A 15,071-nucleotide genomic window follows, 5' to 3' on the forward strand; every position below is an offset into this window, starting at 1 on the left:
AATCTCATCTTTTGTTTTAATTTAGGTTTTTTGCAGGTCTGAAAATGTGTTTGTTTTAATAATGCAGCTGCAGGACAGATTAAAAAACTCAAGTATCACTGGCATTTAATATCTCTAATCCAGCAGTAAGACAAGCCTGCCGACTGTTTGCTTAATGTTCAACATCCTTTTCTGATTAAGCAAAAGGTTTGAAGTGATTATAGTTTATTTACAACAAAAGTGGATTTAAATGAGAGTTAATTCCTCCCCCTCCCTCATTGGGCCGGTTGCCAGTTGCCATGTGTCTGCTCAGCTCCCTCTTCCAGAGCATCCTCAGAAGCCACAGGCAGTTGTTCCCATCAGGGCTCTCCAGAAATGTTCCTGCTCGGGGTGTCCCTGGGGATGGGAGTTCTGGGGGTCCCAGCTCACCCTGTGACATAGTGCCCCAGCACCACTGCCCCTCCTGGGTGGTTTCCCTGTGCTTCTTCAGGTGATATTGCAGGTCAGAGTTTTCATTTCCAGTACTGATGCCCTTTATTTTTGTTATTGTTCATCAAATAGGCTTGAAAATGCAAGAGGCCACTCTGGTGAGTGGCAGCAGACCCTGTGGCTGGGCAGTGGTCTGCAGTGGGCTTCACGTCCCACCACCACCAGGAGACAGCAGAGCAGAGGCAAAATCCACTCCCTAAGAGACTAAAAAACTAAGTGGATTTTGATTTGATTTTTAGTCAAAATTAAAATACTTCCAATGGTAGCTCGCAGATGGGGGAGAGTTTTTTCCAGCAGACATCAGCATTTGCCAGAACACAGAAAACAAAAGCCGGAGGGGTGGCGGCCGGAGGCTCTGCCCGGGGACACGCCCGGGACGCGCCAGCGCCGCCCGGCCCCGCCGTGCCGGGGACAGCCCGGTCCTTGTGCCCGACCCGCCCGCCGCAGGTGCAGGCACCGCTACGGGTCTGAAACGAGGCAACGGTTTGGAAATTTGATTGTAGCTGCCAGGCACAGTCCTGGGCTCCCGGCTGGTACCCGGGTCCTGCTGTGGCTCCACAGCCCCCGGGACCAGAGCTGCAGGAGAGCAATGCTTGGTGGGCACAGACCCCTTTCCCAAAGCCTTTTGTCCCCATGGGTGGGTGCAGCTTCTGCCTGGGAACCTGGCAGGTCTCAGACCTTCCTGGGGCAACGCAGAAAGTGGGGGAGGGACAGGGGGACACGGGACCCCTGGCTGCCTGGGCCAAAAGGCTCCGGCTTCTCCCCCAGCTGCGCGAACGTGGCTGCAAACCTTTACGGTCCCATCAGCTTGTCATCCCTGCACAGAGAGCCTACTCGCCGTTTCCACGGCATCGTTGCCCTGTTAACTGAAAGTAATTTTCCTATAAAAATGTAAAATTGCTCCTCCAAGCCAGTGCCGAGCCGTGGTGACACGCCGGGAGCGCCGCGCTGGGCGCGCCGGAGCGACCCCGCTGCGGGCAGGGGTCTGCCTGGGGGGACCCTGCCCGGGGGATCCCTGCCCGGGGGATCCCTGCCCGGGGGGATCTGGCGTTTCCCAGCGGCGGCCGCAGCTCCAGGGGCACAAAGGGCTCTGCAGCCCCCGGGGGCCACGCGCCCGCGCTGCCCGTACCGCTACCTAGAGGATCAATGGAGGCCCCGGCTCTCACCGGCAGGGAGTGCGAGAAAGAAAGACACAAAAGCTGCAGAGAGTGAATAAACTCAATTAGATCGCTGTAATTGCAACAAGAATTAGTGTGGGGGTCAGGCACATGTGCCGTCTCGGAGCAGTAATTAAAAGTGCAGTGTTTGCCACGCTGGGGAGGTGGCCTGCTGGGTCCCAGCAGTGCCCTTTGAAAAGCTCCATGATGGAGCTTCTAGCCTGGATAAATACAAATGTCAGTGCCTCGCAGCCTGTGGGGGGACTCTCAATCCGCAGCCCAGTGGGAGAATCCCCTGCTTTACATTCCCAACAGTTGGGCTAATTTCAGAGTCAGGCTTTGATGTGCTTTGGGGAGCCCTGTGTGCTACACACTTTCCCAGCGAGCCGCCCCCTCCCTTTCTCAAATGCTTTATTAATTTTCTCCTGTGGTTTTTTTTATCCTCCCTTTCTCTTGGGCCCGCCTGCAACTTCTCTTTTGTGCTCACACAGCGGGGTTCATAGTGGAGAATTTATATCATTCTGCAATATATATAAAGAAGGGATAAAAGGAGGAGATGTAGAGACCTGCAGAGACTATAGCAACAATCTGTCCTGGAAGCCAGGGTCCTCTTCCTGCAGCCACCAGTCCCACCTGCCCTGAGCACTGATAACACTGGTTTCCTCATCTCTGTCATCAGTGGGGAGCAAGGGATAGCAGACCACCAAGCGACAGCAGAGGTGACACTAGGCTGCTCACTGCTGGGGCCAGGAGTGCCCCAGGTCAGCCCTGCAGAGCAGGATGAGCTGCCAGGCTCCAGCACAGCTTCTGCAAAGGCCAGGCCAGGGGTCCCATGGGGACCAGCCCCTGCTGCCAACCCACACCAGTAGCCACTGGTGGGGCAGTGGTCCCAGCGGGCTGGGGGTGTGCAGGCAGCGGCAACCATGGGTAGGACAGTGGTGGCTCTGCCCAGGCACGAGGTGCTCCTGGCCCTTCATACACCTCCGATGCACAAGGTGTGTGCCCAGCACAGGGTCTGCCCACTCTGCTGTGGTCCCCGGTGGTCCTCTTGGCCACCCCGGGGCTCACTGGCAGCAGCCAGCACCCAGCCAGTGCCACAGGCAGCATCACTGGGCCAAAGCCCCCGTGAAACTTCCCCTGTGCCTGTCCCCTGGGCTCCCCCTGTCCCACCCTGCTGCTGGGTGACGGTGACATCCGCACGCTGCAGCGAGCCGAGCGGGGCTGTGCAGCTTCTTCTGAGCTGGCACCCAGCTCCTTCCCTGTTTTTTATTATCAACTGAATTTGGCATGGAGGGGATTCTCTCCCCACATCCCGTTGGCACACAAAAGGCTCAGAAACCAGCAAAACCATTGTTTGTGCTCGAAGGGCGGGGACCAGGGTGAAAAGAACAGCATGTTTTAGAGCCCAGAGCTAGGAACCATTAGAGCATCTGGAACAGTTAGTGGGACAGGGGCGTTACGATTAAATAAAAATGGGTGATTACAGAACCATTCCCTGGCCCTGACGTACACAAGGGCAGTCGCGGCACATGCCTGAGCACGCAGTTCTGGGGATTCCTCTCCTACAGCCTGGAATAAATGGGGTTTTCATCAGGAAGCCTGAGGTCAGTGTGACCGTCTGCAGAGGATGGAGGAGCACGGCTGTCCTTTGCCAGGACACAGCGTGGAGGCATCTCCCACCCCGGGCCACGAGTCTCCGGTGGAAGGAGCCGCGTTCCCGGGGCCCGGGAGGCTCCGGGGCCAGGGCAGCCAGGACACGGCGCTTCCCTCGCGGTTCCCTCCTGGTTCCCCTGTGGCTGCAGCAGAGCCTGTGCCGGCCCAGAGCCCGTGGGGCTCCACGAGGGCACAGGGTGTTGGGCCTTGGCTGCCAGTTTACAGCGGGATGGAGCAGAAATGCAGCTTTCTCTTTTAACGAGTCCCTTAGGAGTGTTCGTGCCTCAACCCTCCAGCTCCTGCTATTCAGGGGGAGCTGGCAGAACTGGGCAGAGCAGCTTTTGCAGAGATATACAAATCCTGCAGAAAAAATCCTACTGTTCAAGGACCTCAGCCCTGTCCCCTGAAATATGCTGTTTTCATTAAAGCAGTGAAATCGGATTTCAAAAAACTCAGGCTTTGGACAGTGGCCCTTGATTTGGGCCTGATGAACAAGATCCAGAAGCAAAACAAAGGCTGTTTCCACAATGGTTGGAGGGAAAGGGAACCGGTCCAATTGCAAAACTTGGATCCTGGCACCGAGGGAGTCTTTGTGTGCGAGACCTGTGGCAAGGGATGGCAGGGACTTCGGGAAATTCAATACTCACCCAGCTCATAAACAGAAAACAAGGAAAATAAACTTGGGCAGATGGGAGGAAGCAAAGAGCCAAGCCGTGGATTTCTGCTGGGCTGGAAAAGAGCCCATCTGACCCAGGGCCGGCGGTGGCCGAGGCCGAGCTCGGGGTGTGGGGGCCGTGGAGGAGAGGCTGGGCAGCCGGGGATGCGGCAGGACCCCTCACGGGAGCGGGACGGCGGCAGGGTCAGTGCCCTCTGCAGCCTTCTGCCCTTTCATGTGGAAGCTGGAAACGCTTGGCTGCAGCAGTGACAGGGGCGGGATGGCAACTTGAATGGAAAAGAAAAGAAGTTTCTGTGCCAGCCTCCTCCCGGCGTGCGCTGGTGCGCGGAGCAACCAGATCCCTCCTGCAAACCCGGCGGTTGTGCAAGGCCCCGGGGCAGCCCCTTGTCCAGGCAGGGCCACCTCCTCCTGCTGCTCAGGCCACCGGGGAGCAGCGCCAGGACCGTCTGCGCGGTGCCCGGGGTGGGAAGCGGAGCCGGTTGGGTCGAACCCTTCACCGATCGTGCTGAGGGGCAGAGAAGCAGCCCCACAATGCACATGAGGGCTGGGGATGCAACAAGATCGGAGAAGGGCTGCCAGGGGATGGGTCAGCAATTCAAGGTTCAGTGAAAGAAATTACTTTTGAAAAAAGCTTTTGAGAAACAGAGATGATGACTCCATAAAGCCTCAAATCTGCTGCCAGACGATGCCGCCTTGTTCAAAAACACAAGAACTAACTGTTCCCTCTTGGCCACAGACAAGAGGAATCAGTATTCAGACCATTTATGGGCCACAGAGGGTCAGCGAAGATATGAAATCTGTGGATTCATTGAATTCCCCCACGACCACAGCCCTACATTTGCAACTCCCCACTGGCGAAGCGCCGCGTCCCGCCTGCCGCCGAGCACTGCCCGCGCAGCCGCTGCCGCGCCAGGCCCTGGCTGGGCCCTGCCGTGACACCCTGACATGAGAGGTGCCCGAGATTCTGGTATCAGGACGCTGGAGCATCCCAAGCTGCCCGGCAGCTACAGTGCATGCAGGGAAAGCCTGCAGTATCCTTATGTTCTGATGAATTCCCGTTCCTTTGGCTCAGGAAGAGAAGCAGCGTCCTGCCCTCACTCAGGGAACTATCCTTGTTTATTTCAAATTTTTAACTACTGGCTCATAAAAGAAAAGCAGCCAAGAGGAGAGAGGCATGTCTGAGCTGCTCGGCAGCAGCCGGCACCACCAAACCCACCGGAGCTGGGCAGTGGGGAGCGGGGTCCCACGGCCCCTCTGCTGCCCAGGACCCCAACCCGTGCCTGCTCCTGTGTCCCTGGCCATGAGGGCTTCAGCCCTGGACCCCAGCAGCCCCTGCCTGACTGAGCATTTGCCCATTTAAGCCAGCAAAACTGGACTAAAGAAATCCAAGCCAGCCACCTACTGCTCCTCCTTGGAAATTCATAGAAGCATTGCAAGCCTGACCCTCCCTTCTGACAGAGAGTGGCATGAGAAATACTAGGGATAAAATACAGAAGATACTTTATTGGAGAAAAATATCATAGACCAGTACGAGAAGCACACGTGAAACAGTATTTTAGAAGGGTATGTCAGATACACTGGCCAACCATTAAATTTCACAGGTTCAGTTTAAGAACTTCAGGAGATTGCTGGCATTGCCTGAAAGAGAGAGGAAAATCATAAACATATGTTAGGGGCTCTGAGTGAGATGCAGAAATCTGGAGGATAATCCTTATTGCTATTCAAGGTATAACCAAATAGCCACAATAAAGAATTCCATTCACCTGCCTGGAGAATGACTGGCTGTAACCTTTAAGGCCAGTGAGCTTAAAAACATTTCTGTGGAGTGAGAGGATCAGCTATTTTATGAGGACCTCAAGTTTGTGAAATCAGGCCTCTGGGAAGGCAGAGGGAGGAGGGAGCCAGGGAGGATGGGGTCGTGCTGGCTCCTGGGACACACTGTTCTTCAGACATTGTCACAAAACCCTCCTGCCAACCCCCAGACACAGTTGATGCTGAACGACCACAGGGCCAGGGGAGCAAGAGATGCTGCACCATCAGTGCCAGGATTCTGGATGCTGTACCAGGGGATTGCAAGGACGTGGCTCTGGAGGCCACCCAGGAGCCCCAGGGGTCTGAACTCACTCCTGGGAAAAAAAGCCTTGACTGAGCAGTGACGTGCAGCAGCAAAGTGCTTGGAGCTCAGGGGTGTCCATGTAGGCACAGTGGGGAAGCCAAGGAGCATGGTCTGCAGGGGCTGGGAGCCTCTGGATCCAAGGAGATTGTTACTATACTTTAGATTATATAAATAACTCAGTGAATAAAACCACATGTGACCACATTCTGCTCTCCATCCCTTAGTGCTCTGCCGACAGCACACAGGCTCTTGCAACACTTGTTTACTGGGGAGACTGTATATAAAGTGAAAATAATTTGCTAGGTCTTATGTTTCCACTTTAATTCTCTGTGTATATAAAAAAAAAAACCTGTGAATTTGCTAATGGGCTTTGAAAATGTATTTTTAAAGCTAGGGCAGTGAGTTGTTACAAAGGATTACAGAAGGAGCAAGGTTTGCTAGAAAAATTATTCCCTAGAGAAAATCTGTAACAGCTGAGAGGCCATGGCCTGTTTCCTTCCAAGAAAATAAACACATTTCTGCATCCAAAATCAAGCTTTATTTCAGGTATGAAGCGAGCTTGTTTGTTCTCTGGTGTTTATATACTTCCCTTAGAGTTTGGTGTTTAGTTTAACATGTTTGAAGGCCAAACATACACTCACAAATGCTCTGCACAAAGGAAGATTCCTGCTGCATCTTTAAAGCACACTTTTGGACAGAGATAAATGGCAATGAGCTTCGGGAACGTTAGAGCCAGATGGTCAATTGAGATTTCTTTGTACGTTTCTGTATTTCACTCTAGAGTTGATCTTGCATAAAAAATATTTTTTTAGCATTTGCTATGACTTGCAGACCTGGGGAAACCTCTGCAGCAGGCGGATTTGCAAGTGGTCTACTCTGAGGGACCACAAACTTTCATCTCGCTCTTTCCTGGTCATTAAAGTCAATGTGCTTTGGGGGTTTTGCACCCAGGGCTAATTCAGAGCTTTTGGTTTGATGGATTTTTTTTGTTAGACAATGTCCACATCTAGGTGAGCAGCTGGGAACAGGGCAGTGGGGTTGGGAGAGTTGCACTTCTCCAGGTAGTTAACTGGGATTTCACATTCAGAGCCTAAGCCTCCTGTGTGCTGGGGAATGGACTCTGGCTTCTTCCAGGAGCCAGAAGGACAGGGTGGGAAGGCAGTAAGAGATGGTCAGGTTTATAATTTTACAAGCTAATTTTACAAAGTCTGCTGGGGAAGTACCGTTTCCACGCTCTACCCCACGTCGATGCTTTGGGTCAGTGCAGGGGGCTCCCAGCAGCTGGTTCCCTTTCCCGTCACTCCCGTGTTTCCCTCACACACACCTGGTCCCCAGGAGCTGTGTCCTGCCCCAGCCAGTGACACCTGCAGCCCTGTGTGGGCTCAGACTTTGGGTTGCAATAATCCAGCACATCTCCTGCCTCGGGCAGTTACACCATTTCCCCCCTTCTCATACCATCTCTGTGTCTCTTGTGAGTGGAGCGGGGAACATGGTGGATTTTCTGCACTGCTTTAATTAGAACCAGGCTGGTCTGTGCACCTCGGGCTAACAAGCAGGAAGGAGTTAACTGATCCTGTGGGATGAAGGCTGTAATTGCCACTAGGCTTGTCTAAGATGAATGAGCTTTTAAGGACTGCCAACTGCTGAATGGATGCAAGGAGGACCAGCAACTGCATCAACTTTTAATAACCAGCAGCCAGTGGCAGGAGCACATATGGAGGCAGCATGGTTCAGCTGGAAATAAACCCTGGAGGTGTCAGGACAGTGGATAAGGATGTGCTGGCAGCACGGAGGTGGAAAAGATGAAATTCTGGATGCTGGGGAAACAATGCTGCCAGCCTGGGCGTGCGTGTGAGCCTCATGTCCCTGTTCCAGCTGAAGGACCCCGAGATGCTGCAGTGGGGGTGACTAACCGGTGCTGTCTGGGATGGAAAGGCAAAGCAGCTGCTGCGGCACAGCCCCTGCCAGGGACACTTCTGCAGCCAGGACTCCCTCTGAACCCAGCAGCAGGAGCCCGGGTAAGAAACAGAGAGAAAACCAGAAAACCAGGCACAGGGGATGACAGGGAGGCTGGAGACCCTGGGACCCCTGGAGCAGAGTCAGCCCCAGGGTCTGCAGGAAGAGACCAGGGGCAGCTCCTCGAGCACCCTCCTCAGGCAATGCCAACTGCATCCCAGTGTGAGGAGAGGACACTGCCCTGGGGAACTGGGTTTATAAAACACTTCCTGCAAGGCAGGGTGATTTCCTGGCTGGGAACCAAGGGGCACCTGGGCCACCATTGCCACCTCCTCTCTGCCAGGTCCTGTGGCACAGGGGGACAGAAGGACTTGCTGTGACATTGGCCCTGGCTCTGGGCAGCTTCTGGAGACCCAGGCAGCAGCAAACACACCTAGAGCATTGAAAACTGTCTTGCAAATGGCTCCATGGAGCAGGGCAGCGGGGCTCGCGTGGAGGAGCAACAGCTAAGTTTAAACATCTGGTTCTGTGAATTCCTATATTGTAATAAAATAAGTCTTCCCAAAGATTTCACGTCATCTTTGTCTGGGCATCACTGAACTGTGAAGAGAGAAACTTTTTTGTGGTTTTCAGAGGAACAAAGAGTCAATGGGCATCTGGTGAGGTGTCCTGGCAGCCTCCTGTGCTCACAGCCTGCATCCCGTGCTGGTAGCCCAGCCCCATCTCCTGGGACAGCAACTGACCCACAGCACCCAAGTGGCAGAGCCTGGAGCACGTCTGTGGTCTCCAAGAGCTGCAGAGAGTAAGGTCACCCCTCTGCAGCCCAGAGGGACCCAGAACAGCAGCCCCTGAATGAAAGAGGCACAAGGAAATCTCCCGCAATCTGGATCCCACTTTTTTTGGCTTCTGAAAGGGCAAAAAAGAACATAGAACAAACTGGCTGAAAACTCACAGTCCTAATGAAGTCCAGAAAGGACCATTCCCTGTGGCTCAACACGTCCCTGAACATCACACTCTGTGTGCCCTGCAGGCAGCTTGGGACTGGCTGTATCCCCAGGGTCTGTGTCCCTCCTCTGCTGGCATTTCTGCCTTAGCAGTATTACAGTCTTCAGGGATGGAAAGCTTGCTCTTCAGTCCCAGGGGAGCCAGGAGCACCTGATGGCTTTTGGTGGAGGGAGGGATGTGCTGGTCTGGGGTGTCATGCTCAGCTGCTGTTGCCAGTTCTTGCCCTCAGGGCTGGGGGAGAACAGCCAGGTTCCCCCAGCGCTGCCAGTCTCTGCAGGTTTGTCCAGGTGCTTCTCTGTTTGGAAAAGCTGTTCCTGCAAAATATGAATCTGCTGGAACAGATGGTTTGGCAGAGGGAGCAGGCACAGGAACCTGCTGGGGGATCCCCAGTGCAGAGCTGCATCAGGCTGCCCTGGGTGGTGTTTTGCACGGAGGACTCGGCTCCTGCGCTCCTGGCCTCGGGCAGCAGCACCTGCACCCTCCCTGCCCTGCTGTCTGACTGCTCAGGTGCAGTTTGTCTTGGTTATTGCCTCCAAATGTCGTGATGTGCATGTGCTTGAGCTGCTCAGCAGCTCTGCAGCCTCCCCAGCATCGAGGACAGGTGACTGCAGCACCCAGAAGAACTGAGGGCTGTTCCTCCAGCACAGCCTGTAACACATCACCCCGCCGTGTTTATTCCGAGGCAGCACGTTCCAGACACCCAGGGCTTATCTCAGGTCTGCCACTTGTGAAGAGAAGAAGGCCCCCAATCTGCTGAAAGTCAGGGGGCAGTGGGCTGCAGCCACCCCCAGAGCCTGATAAATGGCTGAGGGGGGAACGCGGCAGGAACTGTGATGACCTGAGCTGTAAATGCCTGTGGACAAAGGGGGTTTGATGAAATCTGAGTGCTGAGGAGGGGAATGTGACCCCCCTGCCTCCCCTCACCCTCCCCAGGGACTCCCTGCCCAGGGTGCCTGGTGCACCCTCACGTGCATCCCCACGATGAGAGTGGAGAGCCCGTAACCATAAATCCTCAGGAGCCACTTTTCAGTGGGACTAGGTTCCATTTAGTCCAGAAACTTACCAGTCTGTTTGGGAAAAGGGATTTCATTCCTTTGCTTCTTTTTGTCAGGATGGATTTACTGATCCCAAACATGTTCCTCACACTTTATTTAGGGCTTAATAAGGCAACATTTACATCGCTCGGCTGTCACCAGCCTGTCTGGGCCATCCAGGCAGGCAGGCAACGCATTTCCCTTGCCCCACTGCTCCCCTGCCAGATGTGGAGCTGTGAGGATAAAGCAGTGAGGAGACGCCTTGATAGACACAATTAGCCTTTCTGAGGGTTGCTCATTTGCCTCCATGCAGAGGCCAGGCAGGCTCAGCATGACAGACACCTTTCTCCAGCTACATTCCCAAGTCACCCGTAACACGCTGTTCTGCAGGAGAAAATGTGATTTTCTCATTAACAGATGCCAGGTGGTGGCTCTGGAGCCCAGCAAAAGATTGTCCTTGGCTGCATCTTTGCTGAAGATCCCCCTGGTGCTGATAGAGTTGTTGGGTCACTCACATCCTCAGGCAGTTTAGTTCTGCTCTCCTGAATTACCAGAGTTGCAGAAATTCCAAGTGATTAGAGAGAGAGAGACAAAAATAAGGGTGGCATCGGGTATAGAATGAAAAAGAGCAGAGGATGGTGGCATGAGGGACACAAGGCTCTTGGAACCCTCTGACGAGAGCTGAGAGGTGACCAAGGTGTCCCCTCAGCCCCCCCACCCTGGCTCCCTGATGAGGACCCACTCCAGGCCACCACCTGCCTCCCACCCAGCACAGGGAGAGTTCCCAAACCTCTCCTGCTCCAGAACTGCTTTCCACCCAAAAGGAACCTGTGGTGTCCCCCAGGTCCTCAGGAGCTGAACTGCTGCCCCAAGTGAGCTCTGAAAGCAAAAGGAGCAGTGACATTATCATGACAGGTCCCTGGTGAGAGCCCAGGAGGGGAAACACAGGCAGGATTTACATTCTGTCCCTTAGGAATAGTTTGGCTGATGCACTGAAAGCCGGATGGAACATAAAAATGGAATTTATTCCTATTAAATGGTTGCAAATGTCATACTGCACTGAGCCAGAATGTTCTCCTACACGCAACAAATGGAATGTGTGTTTCTAGAGCAGATGCAGTTTTACCTGCTGCTGCCTCTGAAGGACATTCCTGTCCTAGACTTCTGGTTTCAAAGAACAAACAGCACCAGCTTATCGGGGTGCCAGGATCTATTCAGAAAGATTTCAGAAAGGCAACATTTACTTTTCAGTCAACTGAATGAACACTGTTTCTTTCCTGGTGAACAGCAAAATCACCTGCAGATGTGGCTTCACCAGCAGTTGTTGACATTCAACATTTGCCCTGCAGCTCAAAATCACCAGCTCATGAAATGAAAGGAAGATCAGGCTGGTGACTGGTGGCTGCTGACCCTGGCTTGCCTCAAAAGGAACAGGATAAACCCAGGAGGATCCCCCCTCTGAAAGACAGACCCCGTGAAGGCTTTCTGAGCGAGGACCCCCAGCCAAAACCCCCAGGTCTTGGGGACCCAGAGGAGGTGACATGTCACCAGCTGCTGTCTGGCTGTGGGCAGAAGCAGGAACCCTCTTACCCTGCTCTTCCCTGGACGAGATCGTCTCCAGCCCTGCAGATACTCTGCAGGTCCCTGCTTCCATTTCTGGGGATTTCTGGAGCAGGAGCAGAGCTCAGCACCTTGAGGCTGAGCTGCCCTGCTGGGCTAGGGCCCCCATCCAGTACCTGCTTATTTTAAGAACATGACTGGTCTGACTCAAGATAACGGGATTATCTTTCAGCCTGCTGTTAAATATATATTAAAGTCAAGCATATCTGGCCTGGTGGCAGCACTCAGCACCTCCTGGGGCTGTGCTTGCTGTGGGAGGCACAGGCTGGGGCTCTCCTGGACACGCGGGCACCCGGCAGCTTTCATCACACCTTCCTGGACACGAGGAGCCTCCGTGCATCAGTGGCTTGTAAATGCAAAGCTCCATCTCCAGTTACTGCTCCTCTGCATCAGCCCGTCCCCTGCACGGCGTGAGGTGTGTTTCAGATGATAGCATTTGTCTTTAATAAATGGCCACTCCATAAACTATCTCCTTTGGGAAACCTGGGGCTTGTAACTAAAACCTGATGTTTCCATTTCATTATAATACCTTCATCTGAGATGAATACCAACTCACCCTCTGTTTAATATCAGCCTAAGGTGTGCAGTGGGTTTGCATTCCTATTTATGAAATTCATCTAGATGGGCTTAATCTGTTTCAGACCCCACAGCTGTCTCTGTACCAGCATCACCTTGACCCAAAACAGGGATGTTCTCCTGCCGGAGCCAACAGCATCACCAACATTCAGAGGAGATAAGGAGCAAAGCTGCTTACACAGCCACAGAAGGTCTGACTATGGAATTGAGGTTCCTTAGCCAAATATTGCCATCAGAATACCTTCTGGGATGCTTTATTTTTAAGGCCAAGTGTGTCTGTTCTCATCCATACTCTAAAAAGGCACCTGAGATTCAGAACCAGTTTCCATATGACTTGTCAGCGTGTGCCACAGGAGTCTGACAACCCCCAAGACTTCAGGCTGCAGCCCCCCAGGTCTCCAGGCTTTCCCAGATGCCACTCAGGTACCTCTAGCTTCAGACACAGTGTTCTGTGGGCTTGGGCTTGGATCCAGCAGAGTGCAGCAGAAAAATGCCTCCAAGGTACATGACAATTTCTCAGCCATTCAGCAGACACCTCTTTACAGCATCACATTAAAATATTGCCTGTCAAGTACAAAACTCATGCAGAGGATGACAGGGCAGCAGAGGCAGTGAGCAAACCTGCATCCTTGTCTTTAAACAGACGTAAAACATGCACTGAGAGATCCCATGAGCCCAAGCCTCATGTTTCATGCCATCAGTCATGTTCTGGTGCTCCATCACTCACATATTTCTAACAAAAGTGATGAGATAATCCCTGTCCCAGGGGGACTGACCTGCTGGTGTCTCCTGTGCTTGCAAGAGGAAGCCATCACCTGCCTCACCTCCTGCTAAACTTCCCAGAGATCCCTTTTCTGACTCCATCTCACTAGGGACTGAAGACCCCTCAAATAACCTCAAAAGATTTGGAAATCAAGTTGAGGGAGGCACCACTGATCTGTGCTACTGCTGGAGAAAGAAGGTATTGCCTGATGTGACACGGAGCCATAAACAAATGGATATGCAGAAATACATCTTTGAGGTGGATTTCTCTGTCCTCCCCTTTTCCAGAGCTACTAAACAAATATCATCAGAGCAGAGTAAATGAATGATACCACAGAGCAATTAATTGAGATCCACAGCCTTGGAGACGCCCCATTTGGGACAGTCTGGAAAGGACAAGCTCCTCCAAACCTGTGGACAGAGGCAGGAGGTGGCTGCTGGGCACAGCCTGAGGCTGCAGGGACCCCTGCAGAGGGTCTGCTCACAGGACTGGCCTCTCCCACGGATCTCTGCTCAGAACCTGTCATTTAGTTCATAGCAAATGCCCTTTGGGGATGGAAAAATAAAAAGAGAGACTGACCCGTTTGAGTCTCATCTGTTGGAGTTTATAGCTGTTCTCCTTATAACTGCCAACAGACAATGTGAATTACAATTAGCTAATTGCTTGCTAACTTTCCGTTCTAATAATAGTCATGTTCCAGAGTTATACAAGCTTGGAAGCTGCTGCTGTTCCCTTGCAACTGGCAATAATAAGTAACACCGTATTCCCTCAGCATTGCCCTTCCTTCCAAGTCTCATGCAAATTGCTCCAGCATGTACTAATTCCTGGCAGGACAGCAGAGGCATCAACAGCATTTATTTGTCATCCGTTGAACTGGGAGTGCTCAAGACTTGCACCATGATGTGGCACCAAGAAGCTGTGACCCCCATGTGGCCCTTGTCCCTCTGCCTGGCCAAGGGACCAGGAGGTGCCTCTGGACAGGGGGGGGCAGCAGGACCAAGTGCTCTGCACCCCTGGAGATCCAGCCCTCACATCAATATGTATTTGGTTTCCATTTTTGGAGTTTGTGGGGTTTGTTGCTTTCCCTTTGCAGGATCAGATGAGGCCCCGGCCCCTGTAGTGACATGTTTTATTACCAGTAGCTTCAATAATGTCAGCACAGCCCTAAACTGGAGCTGCAGGGAACACACGCTCAGCAGCAAGAGCAGGAGCTCAGTGTCACCCAGCAGCGATAAGGGGGGTCCCGGCAGGGCTGGGGCCAGGCTGGGTGCAGACCCAGGGTGGGGTGCTGGGAGCTCCCTTCCACAGGGGTGAACTTTTCTGCACCTCTCTCCAGGCTTTCTAATCTCCAGCTTGTTATTGCTGAGCAGATGTGGCTAATTGGGAAGCAAAGCAACAGCCTGATCCAGCAACACCAGGGCCAACAAAATGAGCAACAGCCCTTCCTGGCATGCAGGGAACTACCGAGCGCAGCCCTGCCAGCAAGCTGACATCTCCAGAGCTTGCACTAATCTTACTAAACTCGACCAAAAAGCCTTTTAGAGTTGGGGGAGTCATGTCCAGCAAAAGCTGCTCTGGATTATTCCCCTGGTGCCTCAGGGGTTTTAGGCTCCCTGCTGGACCCCAGTGCCCGATGCCGCATGGGATTGAGCATCTGCTCAAGCCCTTCTGCTCCAGCACTCAGCCCACCTCCCATCCTGGCTCCTGTGGACATGACTAACACAAATGGCAGCAGGGCTCGTTTTTGGGTTTCTCGTTAGCAAAGCTGGGCCCTCCCAGCCCCCTGCCCCAGATTGCCTTTCCCTTCTGCACATTATCTGGACTTTTCCATCCCCTACTTATCCCATCCCCTGCTCCTGACATCTGACTCTCGGGTAGATAAGGTTAAGGCACTCCTTGTGCAGCCACACGGCCCGTGCTCTCCCTTGCACCACCTACTCACCAGGGTTTGGGCAGAAGTGCCACAATCAAGCCCTGAAACCAAGCTCCCCTTGGCAGAGCCACAGCAGGGAGAGATCCCTGCTTCACACAACAGCGTGGAGAGGTT

Source organism: Apus apus, chromosome 21, assembly GCF_020740795.1.
Source record: "Apus apus isolate bApuApu2 chromosome 21, bApuApu2.pri.cur, whole genome shotgun sequence".
In the NCBI taxonomy this organism is placed as follows: domain Eukaryota; kingdom Metazoa; phylum Chordata; class Aves; order Apodiformes; family Apodidae; genus Apus; species Apus apus.